At 48.2% G+C, this 13,265-nt stretch overlaps 1 long non-coding RNA gene across 4 annotated transcripts in view; it reads left to right on the plus strand.

The window, feature by feature from the left end:
- The first annotated feature begins 579 nt into the window (after positions 1 to 579).
- Positions 580 to 13,265, plus strand: part of LOC124096517 (uncharacterized) — a 46,693-nt gene continuing 34,007 nt past the window's right edge. For 3 of the 4 annotated variants that reach the window (XR_006852873.2, XR_006852874.2, XR_006852878.2), the window contains exons 1-2: positions 580 to 850; positions 7,835 to 7,942. This is a non-coding gene — a long non-coding RNA (uncharacterized LOC124096517). Of the gene's footprint in view, positions 851 to 2,385; positions 5,307 to 7,834; positions 7,943 to 13,265 lie in introns of all 4 variants that reach the window. The other variant, XR_006852875.2, reaches the window with a different exon arrangement.

Genomic DNA, 13,265 nt, shown 5'->3' on the forward strand with positions numbered 1-13,265 from the left:
ATTCCCTATCTAACACCTGTTAGCTCTAATTTTCTTTCCTGAGAAGCACACCAGTAGACAGGGTAGATTCCAAATCATTTATCACTTTTAAAGTGCTTCCATATGCGTGTTGGACCCAGCCTGGCCCTAGGCAAACGCTTTCTGAATGCATTAAAATTCAGAACTATTTTTTTGTAAGTGTAGACACCAATGTTTCATTGAATTCGTGTCTGGTAATTATTAGCTTAAATTATGGCTCACACATGACTTGACAAAGTGGACCATGAATTAAAACGCGGGCGCGCACACACACACACACGCACTCATACACCGAACTCTTCAATAGATACACCCAAGTCCTGCATTGCACCGTTATTGAGATGTCAGTCAGTAATCATTAGGCAAACACTCTTCATGGAGGGAGCTGCTAAGAGGCCCAGGCATCCCAAGAGACCATCTAAAAATGTCAAAAATGTTACAGTATAAATGAATGACACCAACAAGAACACATGTTAGAGTTGCAAGCAATTAGTTAATATATTACAAGTTTCAACCTCTGAGCAAAACAGGCAACAAAATTTCCTCTTGACAAAAGGCTGCAGATAAGATCAAGTTAATTCTCAGACAGTACAATTGCTGAATTGGAGCAACCTGCAGCAGGCCAGGAGGGAGGATCCTGGGAGGTTCAGGGAGTCGTAGGGTGGGCACCCAAGGATTGGCTCTCCTTGTTTGAAAATGATGGGTGTGACTGCCTGGCTCTTGCCATGGAAAAGTGAAGTCTAAATGCAAGAAGTTGTCTTTGTGCCCCATGGATCGGGATGATGAAGCCGGCTGCTGTTCTTTGCTGGGCCTTCTGAATAAAATTTAGAAGGTAAAATGAAATCTTGTTGCTGTATTTCACAGGAAAGGAGGTGCCTTGCAAAAGGGGATATCTTATAGGTAAATGCTTGCTCATTGCTTTTGAGAGGGAATTTTTAAATGAAATATTGGATATTGTGTAGTTTCTCTTTCAATCCCCCTACTCTCTCTTAAGTCTCTCTCTTGTAAGCAGGATCCCTCTCTCCACATGCAAACACATGCATATGGAAAAGATGTTCGAAGCAACACCACCAAAAACTCATATAGAAAATAGGTATTGGACAAAAATCCACATTATATGCTTGGGATAAGGATTTGAATGACTTTCTTGGAAATGCAAGAAAACTTTGAGAATACAAGAAAGAAGGAATGCAAATCCGAGCTCACTGATTCTGAATGTAAAAAAAAATTTGTAGACAGTTAAAAATGTCCACCCCTATACACATGCACACCTACACTTTCACACTTCCTCTGTTTACTAAATAACATTTCAGCACAGTTTTCATCTTATAAGGAAAGTGTTTGAAACTTGGAATAAGTGCACTTAATTAAAGGAAGGCTGTGAAAATGTGCACTAATCTGATATGACTAATAGCAAAGTGCATGAAATTGCTAATTAGAATTTCATTAAAGGTGCTGCTTTATCAGACTGTGAAAATCACAACCTTTAAAATTCTTTCAGGAGAGCTTAATTCCTTTTCAAACAGAAATATTCTTTAAAGACATTTGATTTGTTCTGAAGGAATTCGTGGCTTCCACTGAAACTGAAAATGTTGCTGATATTCCAGGAGGTGACATCAGAGTAAGAATATAGATCAGGGACTTTGTTTCCTTTGCCTGATGAGTCCCCTCCTCCCCCACCTCTACAGATTATTGTTCAAAAACCTAGTCATGAAAAATGGAGTTGAGTCCTTGGTTTGTTCCACATATAATATGTTTTCTGCTGAAACCAAATGTTCATTCTTTCCTAAAAGAGAAAAGAAAAAAAAATTACTCTAAAAAATTAAAGTCACTAAAAATAAAAGTTAAATACTTTAATTTTCACATGGATTAAAAAATAAAGCAGTGCATACAACAAAGTATTTTTTTTTCCTTAAAGGAAAAGACCATCCATTTAGATAGTTAAAAAAAAAAAAATCAGCAAGTAGCCTTTAACCTTTCTTTAAGAAATAAACATCTTAAAATAGGAATAACATTTCAATCACAAAATTTCACTTTTTAAATTTGGGAGATTCCAGCATTAACAATAGTAAATACACTTTTATCTCTTCCCAGATGTGCTCTCCTGAATTACGCAATTTTCTTATTTCATATCTTGATGATTCCCTGCCCAAAATCTGAACATCAGCTTGTTTTTTACCAGATTTTTAAAAATTCTACCTTTTCATCCCTTTAGCTTTATTCCTTCACTCTTATAATTCAGCCACTTTATTTTCACATTTAAAAAAGTTGTGCAGTCACTCTCTCTGATGCCACCCATGGTATTTTGCTGTTAGTTTTCCTGTTGTTCAAAGGTTCATACAATTGATATCTGTGTTCTTTTTAAAGCTCAAGCTTGATTGAAGAGTTACACTTTGTTACTAAGAAAACATTAATGTGAATGGAAACTACAACTCACTCAACGCATCAGTTTACTTGCACCGAACTTGTTAAAAAGCGAGCCCTGCTCAACAGCTCAGTCCACAGTCCACACTGCTGGAAGTTTGTAGAATCGGGTGCCCTAAATACACTTTAAAATCTAGATTCAAAGACTAATCAGTCATATTTACATGAAGACCATCTCTGAAAGGGGAGAAAATGAGAACAGAAGTAACTTTATTTGAGAAACAGTGTGATTTCTTTGGACATTTAAACAAAACTCAAGTGGGCTAATTACAGGGTTGCTCTCTCTGATTTTCACTCTGGCACAAGGAATTTTCGTGGCATTTAGATAATTTATCAAGGGGACTAGGGAACAGATAAAAGATTGCGTTTTCCTTTCCAACATTTGGGGGGTACATTTGGACAATAAGAGGAATGATTTTTTAAAAATCGGTCTAGACTTAAATGAATGAAAATTATGCTCGTTAACTGTAATGTCTGGACTCGGACCAGGGGTGTCCGGTGTCCTGCCTACCCCCGGGCCACCGTGGTCAAACAAAGCTGCTAATTCGAATGTTTTAAGTTTCAAATTGAGAAATATTGTTCTAATATGGCAACAATGGGGCTGTTGTCCTTTCAAGCGCTCTGCCATTACAGACTCCTTACGGCTCATTTTATGCAAAACAAATGGCAGGTAATCGTGATTTAATTCTTTTCAAGTAAATTACAGTGAGTGCGTGGCACAAAGCCGCGGCGGACCCTCCCTTCTCCGTCAATAGCTGAATTAATGGTGGCAGGAGTAAAAACAGCAATTGTGCACAACAGCCCTCCCCGGCTCCCACCCCTGCAACGCGGGACCTGCCAATCTGGCCGCGCCCCCACCAGGCTGGAACGCTCGGGTCGCCGCCGTTTGGATGGAACGTTCTGGTGTCACCGCGCGGCGGCCGCAGAGCCCAGGGCTCGCTCCGAACCAGCGTCCCGGCAGGGGTCAGCGTCCGCGCGCTGCGGGCCGGGGCGCGCGGGGACCCGGGGCTTGTGGCCCTGGAAATGCGAGTTACAGAGCAAAGGGTTCCCCGGGCAGGTCAAGGATCGGGGCACTTTGAAGATCCGCTAACCACGCCACGTCCCCTCGGCGAGAGACCCTGGATGCCTCCGGAGGCAGCGGCCCGGCGAGAGGTGGGGCGGACCCCCGCCAGCGCCGGCGCGGGGGCGCGGGGGCTGCGCGCTGCTGCGCGTCCCTGGGCGCAGGAACCCGAGGGCCGAGACCCGAGCCACTCCGCGCTCACAGCGCCAGTTTTTGCCGAGAAGCCCGCTTGGGGCGAGAGATGGGGTTGGGGAGCAAGGGATCAGCTAGGAAAGCAGGGGTCCCCTGTGGCTGAGAGGCCAGGTCTGGTGCTCAGACCCCAGGCTCACCGGGGGAAGCCTGAACCTCTGGAAGGGACTTTGAGATGAGGCTCTGTTCCTGTACACAGTAGGTGTGCAGTGACCATTGCATTGAACTGACGGCCAAAGTACTGCGTGACATTGTAAATCACTTTCCATTGTACTTGGAACAAAAATCAAACTCTTTCCTGAGGCCCAAGGTTCCGGCTATGGCCTGGCCATCTGCTCCAATAGGTTCTGGATGCGGAATGCCTGCCCGCGACCCAAATGCTGCTTGCACTGTCCTGAAAGGGGGACTTTGAGCAAATGACTTAACCTCTTTGACCTCAGTTTCCACAGCTGTAAATGGGGTCAATAATGGAACCCTACACTCAAGGACCTTGATGAGCTTTCACACAGTACTTAAAATGGTGCTTGGCTCATAGAAAAGTGCCTGATAAATGTTAGGAGGATTCACTGCACCTGGGCCATGTCCACATTTTCCATCTTCCTGGACCTCCCTGAACGCATTCCTGCCTCTGCCCCTGCAGACAGGGATCTTGCCTTTCTCTGTCATGGCTTCTGCTTCAGGCCTTCACTCAACTGTCACCCCAAGACGTCTTCACTGGCATGGACCATCCTGCTCATCTTTAACTTAAAGCTCTGTGTTCTTCCTAGTATTGATCCTGATCTGAACAGTTTTCACCTTTTTGCTTGGCCATTATTTCCTGTCTTCTCCTCAAAGTGTAAGTTCTGCAGAAATGGAACCTTTCTTCTCTGCAGGCTCTCAGCACTTTGCTCAGTACCTGGAATGTAGTAGGTGCTCAATGAAGCCCAGGAAATGGATGAATGGAGTCGCTTCCTCTTTGACCTCAACACCAGAGTGATTGAACTTGTTATCTCTTATGTGCCCAAGTCTGTTGTTCAAGGATATAAGCAAAATCATCCACGTGGAAATTTTTATTTTCAAAACGAGAAAATAACAATTTGCTAAAGAAGTCTAAGTTCTCCAGCAGAACTACAGACTGTTCTCAATGATGCCAACTTTCTTCCCTACCTGGGTCTGACATGGGCTGGAACCAGTTTCTGAGAACTCCTCCCATCCTCCCTGAGCCAGGGGACGAGGCCTGACAGGTGGCTAAGGCCCTTCTAGATCTCTTCCCTAGTTTTGCCCCACCTTCACCCTCAGTTGAGGCCTTGCTGGTCTGGGCCAGTTTGGTCCTAGGACCCTATAGATGTCCCTGTCCTGAGCAAGCCCTGCCTGCTTTCCTCCTGTAGGTCCGGGAGTGCCCTTCCTCCTCCAGTGAGGACATCTTGTGGCAGGGTCTTTGCCTTTGGCCTCCTGGCCAGAGCTCCTCTGCCCTTTCCATTGCTCTTCTTTGATGTTAGTTACAGATTCACACTTGCTCTTTCTCCTTCAGAGCAGCTGCTTTATACTGGTTCCTGCTGGGCTACCAGACCCCCTCTCCCCACAGCCTGCCAGGGCTGAGAAGCTGGGTGGGGCTGCCTCAGCAGCTCAATTCAAGGTGAGGAGATGAGTCAACAGGCTAGGGTCATTCCGTCTCATTGTGCTGACTGGAGCCAGGGACAGAGTATTTCTGGAAGGCTTGGCTGGGCTCCTCATCTCCTGCTATTTATTTACTCAGTGAGATCACTATAAACAATGCTGGGGCATGGTGACCATCCTCAGTGGCCACTCCTCTCTGGCTATCCAGAGATCAAGAAATATAAATACTCCATCCATTTGTGTATCTCAGAACAGTTGCTTAGCACCATCAGGTGCAGTGATGGTGCTGGGGACATGGATACAATAATAGCTGACACTTGTTTGTCCCTTTGCAGGTGCCAGGAACTGATGAAAGTGCTTTGTGTGTTGATGTTATTTAGCATAACACACATCTGTCAAAATGGTTCTTTTATTGTCAAGAGGAAACTGAGGCTCAGAACAGAAATAGAACATGCCCGGGGGCTGGGGTTATAGCTCGGTGGTAGAGCACTTGCCTCGTACATGTGAGGCACTGGGTTCCATCCTTAGCAGCACATAAAAATAAATAAAGTAAATATGTACATATAAAAAGAACTTGCCAAGGCCACTCAGTCAGGAAGTGGTGGGATCTGGGCTTGGAACTAGAGCTTTGTCCTCATAACCACCATGCTGCACGGTCCCCATCAGTTTTCATAAGGAATAAGCCGCAGACTTGGCATTCCAGAGGCACAGAACAGGGCAAGCAAACCTGTGGGTGGAGTTCCCTGCATCAGGGGTCCTCAGAGCCTGAGTGGCTCCCGCCACATGCCAGGCCCTGTTCTGACTTCCTTACACATAGTATTGTCCCCTAAGTCTCCACAGTGGCCCTAGCTGGTAAGCGTAGCAGGGCCCGCATTTCGCATTGGAGACACAGGGTCCAGCAGCTCACCTGTGGTCTCAGGACCGTCAAGTGGCCCCACTGAGATTTGAAGCCAGCCCCGCCCTCCAGGGTCCAGGCTCTTATCCTCGTCCAGCATCAGGCCTCTGTCTGGCAAATGTCATGCCCATGTGCTGGTGTGCAGGTGGCCCAGAAGCCCCTGACCCCTGGGTGGCTCAGGGGTTCCTCCCGCGCCCTGTGCTTGCAGGAGCAGAGCTGGCGCTGCTAACTGAAAGCTGCGGGAGCGTCTGTTCCCTTGTCTATAAAATGGGGGAATGAGGTCAGCTCCACCTGCCTCTTGGAGCTGCTGTGGGGACCAAGATCAGGTATGGGCAGGGCTCTGTGGAGCGTGACTGCTGGCCTCAGAAACACCAAGTTCCATGGCTCCATGGCTGTTGTGCTGGCAGCTTGGGAGGAGGCCAGGCTACCGACCTACCTCAAGGCTTCAGCCCTCAGGTTCAGGATGCCTGGCCCATGATGAACGGAGAGATCATTATTTTAATTGCAAAATGTCTATCAACGAAGAGTCTCATTTGATGATGTGGATGGATCGAGAATTAAACCTTTTACTTTTTAAAATTAATTAGCTAATTTATTAGTCTTTTTCCAAGACTAATCTCTAGGCTGGATTCAAGGGCACCTAGGCCAGCCCTCGGGGATGGCTCCATGCCAGGCTGGCCCTGGGTGCTCTCTGTGGCCAGCTGCACTGGGCGCTGCAGCTCAGGGAGGCTGTGTCTGCTGCCCACATGGTGCCTTGCTGGGTGCCTGGGACCCAGTTCTGCCACCTTTCCCCCACCTGCCAGCTCTCTGCTTCTCTGTTGAGGGTTGTGGTTGACACCTTGACCTTGTGCAGGGTGTGAGGCAAGGGCCATGCTGCTCCATCCCCCAGAGCTCCTGTGGGTCTGGCTGTCACCCCACATGAGCAAGGGCCAGGGTGACATGCATCATCCACAGCGTGGCCTGGGTCCCCTCCACCTTCACCCCAGACCTGTTTCTGCTCCCAGAGCTGGATTTGAGGTGGAAATGAGGTGGTCAGAGATGGCCGACAACCGCCTTCACAAAGCCATGGTGGGTGGAGCAAGGCCATGTAGGTCATGCCAGCCGCGAGGTTACAGTGCCACCTCAACGGGCCAGTTGGTGGGCTCTGCATGGCGCTCCCAGGTGGCAAGTGGTGTGGTGAGGGATTTTGCTGCAACACACTGTGGGGAGAATCCTGCCCTCAGATCAGGAGCTCCAAGGGAGGGAACAGGTGGGCTGCATGGGGGGACAGCAGGTAAGGGAGACCCTTCGCCACCTTTCTTGAACTTGTGGGGTGACCAAGAACATCACATGCTGCATGAGTGCATAACTGGGAATGGAAGGTCGTCTGTAGGACTGGTGTAGCCACTGAGGTTGGAGGACCTGTGCCCCGCATTATAGCGGTGGGGCCTTGGGCAAGTGACATAACTTCTCTGTGCCCCAGTTTGCTCCTCCATAAAAGTGAGGTAGCACATAACTGGGTGTCTTTAGGGTTTGGGGAGGCGTTAATTATGTAATGTGTGGAAAAGCATTCTGAATGGTGTCTGCCAAGAATAAGGAGTTAATAAGGGTCAGCTGACTCCAAAATATAAGCTCAAAATTAGCTTCTTCATTCACTTTTCTTCCCACTCAAGATACAGGACACACCAAAGTCAAAATGGAGAGCCTTGAACACTCCCTGTGGACGAGAGGCGAGTCTGGTGTGTATTCCTGGCCTCACTGCTCACTACCCTGTGATCCTGGTAAGTGGCTTAGTCTCCTTCTCCATGAAATGGCTATAAAATAAAAAAAATCTATTACTAACAATGAGGATTCAATGAATAATACACATAAAGCGAATGACTTATTATTAATTTTTACCCCTTTGCCCTTCAAAAAATTGTCCTTGTTCTCCAGTTTTCCTTCCCTTCTGGCTGCAGAGGCAGCCTATATTTCCCAACATCCTCTGGGATCCCGTGTGACTGCATTCTAGCCAATGGAATGTTGTGGGAATCATGTGTGACTTTCAGGCCTGGGCCCTAGAATTTCTTGCCAGATCCTTGTACTTGTTTCTCGATGTCTGCCAAGTGCCTGATAATAGTCAGGTGACCTTGAGAGCCACATGTTGAAGATGTGGAGTTCCTGCTACAGAATCCAGCTCTTCCTTGCCTACTCCCTGCAGGCCTGCTTGGACTGAATCGCATTGTATTCAACCACTGAGATGTATGGGATGTTTGTTACTGCAGCTAGCAGGGAGCCTATCCTGACCTATACTGGATTCTGTAGACCTTTAGGTAGTATATACACCTATATGTGTTTATTCAAGAATTTGTGTATGTCTTAGAGTCTACCAAGCCTCCAGCTTTCCTTATGTGACTTAGTCAGGACTTACTGCCTTCAAGAACAAGCCCTGGCCACTGTCAGTGGTTGTGCTGACACAATTCCTCAGAGCAACTTCTTGGCCTCTGGGCCCCCTGCAGTGCAGAGGTCCTTGAGACAGCCTTACCTAGGGCATTTTGGAGGTAGCCTGTGTCTCAGGACAGAGGTCTCCTAAGAGGCATTGATAATCCCATAGACTCTCTTCTCCATTCTGAGGTTGCCAGAGTGCTTGCTTTTATCCTTGGCACATATGATAGATCTGGTACATGGCAGGCCACAGGATCAGGCAGCAGATCCTCCCAGTGGGGCCCTGAGGCTTGGCTCAGACCCCCTCCCCAGCCCTGCCTGCCCTTGTTCTCCTATCTTGGGTGAGGTCGGCTCTTTACTTGCTGCTACCCCATGAAACAGAATGCTCCCTAGAGGCCGGGACTCGGCTCATCACTCCCTTGTCCCCCTGGAGGCTGCGGTGGGTCAGGCAGACATGGCTTGCTTGGCATAGAGTAGACTTCAGGGGTCAGGGACCATCCTCATGATATTCTGGAAAAAGAAAAAAAAGTCTTCAGCTTCAGTGAAGTTTATACTAATTGAAAGGAATGCTTTAATATATTGAATGTCTCTTTTGTCCCAGGGCCTTCTGCAATTTCCTGAGCTCCTCCCCACTGCCATAATTTGAGGTCCCCAATGCGCAGTGGAGGTGTGAAGATGGGGGCAGTGCAGTGGCTAGAATGGCGTGCGTCCAGGGTCCCCAGCTGCGTGCTGGAGCCGTGCATGCCGAGTGCTTTAGATGAATTATTTCATTGAGTTTTGATAATTTCCTTATGAACCAGGGGCTACTATCGTCCCCATTTTATAGGGGGTGGGAACCAAGTTTCTGCAAGGGTAACTCCTTTCCCCAAGTTTTCACCGTTTAAAGACATGGAGGCCGGGTGCCATTTCAATTTCATTTCCTGTGGAGCAGCCCTTGCCAGGCCACCTTCTGCCACTTCATCAAGGTCTGTGGTAAATTTTGGTGGGGGAGCCCTCCCTGTAATCAAGCAGAATTACATGTTTGAATGAACACCTACTATGTGCAAACTCTGGTCAAAAGCCCTGTCATCACACAGGGGGGCCCAGTCAGTCCCTCGGCACGGTATCCTGGTAGAGAAAGGAGCTTTGTACCTCTGCCTCTATCCCCGCCAAATCCGTGCCATGGAAGGGGTAACGTAGACTGCGATGCATTATAGCACGCTGTCTACCTCAGAGGAAAGAGAGACCCCACGGGCAGGGGCAGAGGTGGTTTCACCTGAGAAGTGGAATCAAGACGAACTGTGTCTGTTTGGACTTGAATACCTGCTGGCTGAGTGACCTTGGAAAGTTACCTGCCCTCTCTAAGTCTATTCTGCCTGCTCTAAGGTGGAGATAACAAAGGTACCGACCTTGTAGGATTGTTAGGAGGAGTAAGTAAATTAATAAAAGGTAATATAATAAAGTAATAATATATAAAATGTGTAAAGCACAGTAAAATCTTTTTATCATTAAGAACTGCTAGAATTTCAGTGAATACCACAAACAAAGCTTCAGAGTTGAGAAAACCAAGCTCTCCGCTGGTCTGAAAACAGGTTCCAGAAGATTCTCTCGGAAGGGCAAAGGGAGGCGGGTTCCTTGAGGGTTTTCATCTGTGTTTTGAGAACAATCAGTGGCTCAGCCTGGCTGGTTCTCACAGGGTGGACAGAAGATGAGGCTGGGAAGAGAGGCAGGGCCCGGCTGAGGAGTCTGGACCGTCCCATGTCACCAATGATGTTCCCGTCATTGACACTCTGTATGACGGTGGTCTCTTAAGATCACGTTGCTAAGTGATGTCACAGCTGTCTACCCTACGATGTTTTCATGATCACAGAATTACTTAGTGATGCCCTTCTCAGAAGGCATCCCTGAGAATACATATGCACACTTGACAGGCAAGGGGGAGCCATTGAAAGTTTTTGAACAGCGGTGTGTTGTGGCCAGGGCCATTTTAGAAAGACCCTGCTGGCTGAAATGGCATCTGTACCTTGAAATGTAGGGTAGACTGGAAAGGGAGAAGTCCTGTAGAAAACTGTTGTCTGTGACCCCAAGGGAGAGGTTGGTGGCAGCTGGGAGGCCAGGGAGACTGTGCATTGGCACTTGAAGAGAGGGAGGTCCTCTGGACTGTGGGTGTGTAAAGCTGGTGGTGCCAGTGGGCGTGTGCTGTGCACACCCTTGGCCAAGAGCTGCGTGGTCGTGTGGGCGGCTGGGAGTGACAACAGGCCTTCCCTCTGCAGGCCCAGGCCTGGGAGGCGGTCCTTCTGGGCACCACATCACTGGTGACATCTTTGTGCCAAGAAAGAGACAAAAGAAAGAGAAATGGGGGACCAGCCTCTCTGGGTCCTGAGAAGCCAGGGCGCCTGTGTCCTCTGGGTGGACAAGCTCTCCACTGGTCTGAAAACAGGTTCCAGAAGCTTCTCTTGGAAGGGCAGAGGGAGGCAGGTTCCTTGTGGGTTTTCATCCGGGTCTTCAAAAAGCAGAGCGGACTGGCGAGAGCTGTCTGAGGCGCATTTTATCTTAACCTTTCCGTGTAATCCTGAAAGCCCACCTAATCAATTGAAGATCATAAAATATTAGACTTAATGCTGCAAAGTGCTGCTTTTTAATTCACATAACAAGCTCCTAAATAATTCAAATAGCAAACAGACCCTGCGAGTCAATGGTGGGAGGCTGCTTGGATCAGCGGGAGAGTGTCAACACATGCCACATTTCCCGGATCCACTCCATTTCAAGAACCCTATTAAGTTAATTGCCGGTTTCTGACAGCAGAGAGCATGCTGGGAGCACAGCGAGCTTTATTAGCCTCGTGGCATCTGCAGGCCTCAGCCACTTTGCCCCTACTTGCAGGCACTGGGAGCCGCACGGAAAAAAAAGTAAATCAAATTATGAGACAATAAATGCTTTTGGCAACACATGGGCATCAGACCCACTGGCGAATCCAAGAGCATTCACGCGTCATTGCTGTTCTGTTGACTTGCTTGCAGCAACGCCATCTGCATGTTGCAGAAGTCTTACAGGATGTCCTAGAGCACTCACATTGATTGGTGTCCCCATGGCCGACGCAGGATGATGTTAACGCAAGGGAGGGCCCCCACCTCCTTAAGAAATTACTGGGCAGAGAGAGAGAGAGTCTCTAGAATGGAGTTGGGGGACCTTGGGAGAGACCTCACTTACCTCCAGCAGTTGGTGTTGCTGGTTCAGATTTGTGAGTGATCTCCTGGGTTTGCAAACCCAGTGAAGATGGTTCTGGAGATAGAGAGGGCCGGCGAAGGGCAGTGCATGAACCAAGATCCTTAGCTTTCTGCCAGGGAGAAGGTGTGCCCGTTGTCATGTAGGGGAGGTACCAGGACATGGTTTCCATGGTCACCTGCTATCACGTGGGTGTCCCTGGTATATTGAGTGGAATGAGGCAGATTCAGCAGCAGGTGTGGGCTCCCATCTCTCCAGCACCCACTTTGACATGTGGGAAAACATGGACAAAGGGGGATTCTGTGGCTGCCCCCGGGGTCACATGCGAGGGTTCTGGCGTGATATCCTGCTCTAACACCTGGCCTCGCATCATCCCATTGAGCTGTTTTTCTTTCAGGTCTCAAAATAACAGTGGTGACAACCTAGATTAGATATAGATTCTAATCCCACTTTACTCATTTACCAATTTTAGCAAAAGGTCTAACTTCTCGGTCCCTCTACCTCGTTGGCCAGACGAGGGTGGGACAGCCCACATATTGGGACTCCTCTGGAGGTGAACATTGACCTGGAGGTTCAAGTAGCCAAGGTCTAGGCATAATCTCCTTTCCACCATCAATGTAGCACTCTCAGGAGAGCTTGTTTATTTGTTTCTAGATGATTCTGTTATAAACCAACCATCTTCCAATGTATCCCATCTAATTATTTACATTGAATTTGCATAGAGTGAAACAAACTCTTAAATCTCTTCCTGCCCCAGTTCTTAGGCCCACCTCATTGATTGCAGAAATGATTTTTCTTTTGGAACCATCTCCTCCATATGATAGGAAAGAAAATTTGAGGGTGACTGGCAGGAGTGAGGAAGTGGGGCACAAGATTGGCAGCAGGTAAAAGTGGCAGCAGGTGGACCGACCCCTTCAATCCCGATTCTCTTGGCTCCTGGGACTCATGGAATCCTGCACTTTTGATGCTGAAAGGGGCCCTAGAGATGGAGGCTGGCATCCTCTTTATAGGGGTGGTGGGTGGGTGGACCGAGGCTCAGAAAGAGGGAGTGACTTGCCTGAGGTCACACAGCCAATTAGTGGGGAAGCCAGTGAGAGCGCCTGGGTCTCCCCTTTCCCCACCCCGCCCTCTTTCCAGCTCTCAGACAGTTGGGAATGGACTCGGGAGGTATTGGAGCTGATCTGCGTTACCTGGAAGAAACAGACATTTGGACATTTGGCCAAAGTCTTGCTCCCTCCTGCATTTGCAGAGAGAAGAGTTACTTTGCCTCAAGACCTCTCTCCGGAAATAATAACCGGAGTCCACAACTGATCCCCAGCAATAACAGCTACCATTTTGGAGGACTGATTCCAGGGACCTCACTGATATCACCCAGCCCTAGAGCTGGTGAGAGTCAGGGTGAACTTGAACCCGGCTCCATTTTGACTGGTTACTTTTTCCTGTGGTGTCTCCCTCCACCCTGAGATTTTGGCTTTA

This window comes from Marmota monax, unplaced genomic scaffold (assembly GCF_021218885.2).
Source record: "Marmota monax isolate L192 unplaced genomic scaffold, Marmota_monax_Labrador192_F-V1.1 WCK01_AAM20220418_F8-fsc00004, whole genome shotgun sequence".
Taxonomy (NCBI): Eukaryota; Metazoa; Chordata; class Mammalia; order Rodentia; family Sciuridae; genus Marmota; species Marmota monax.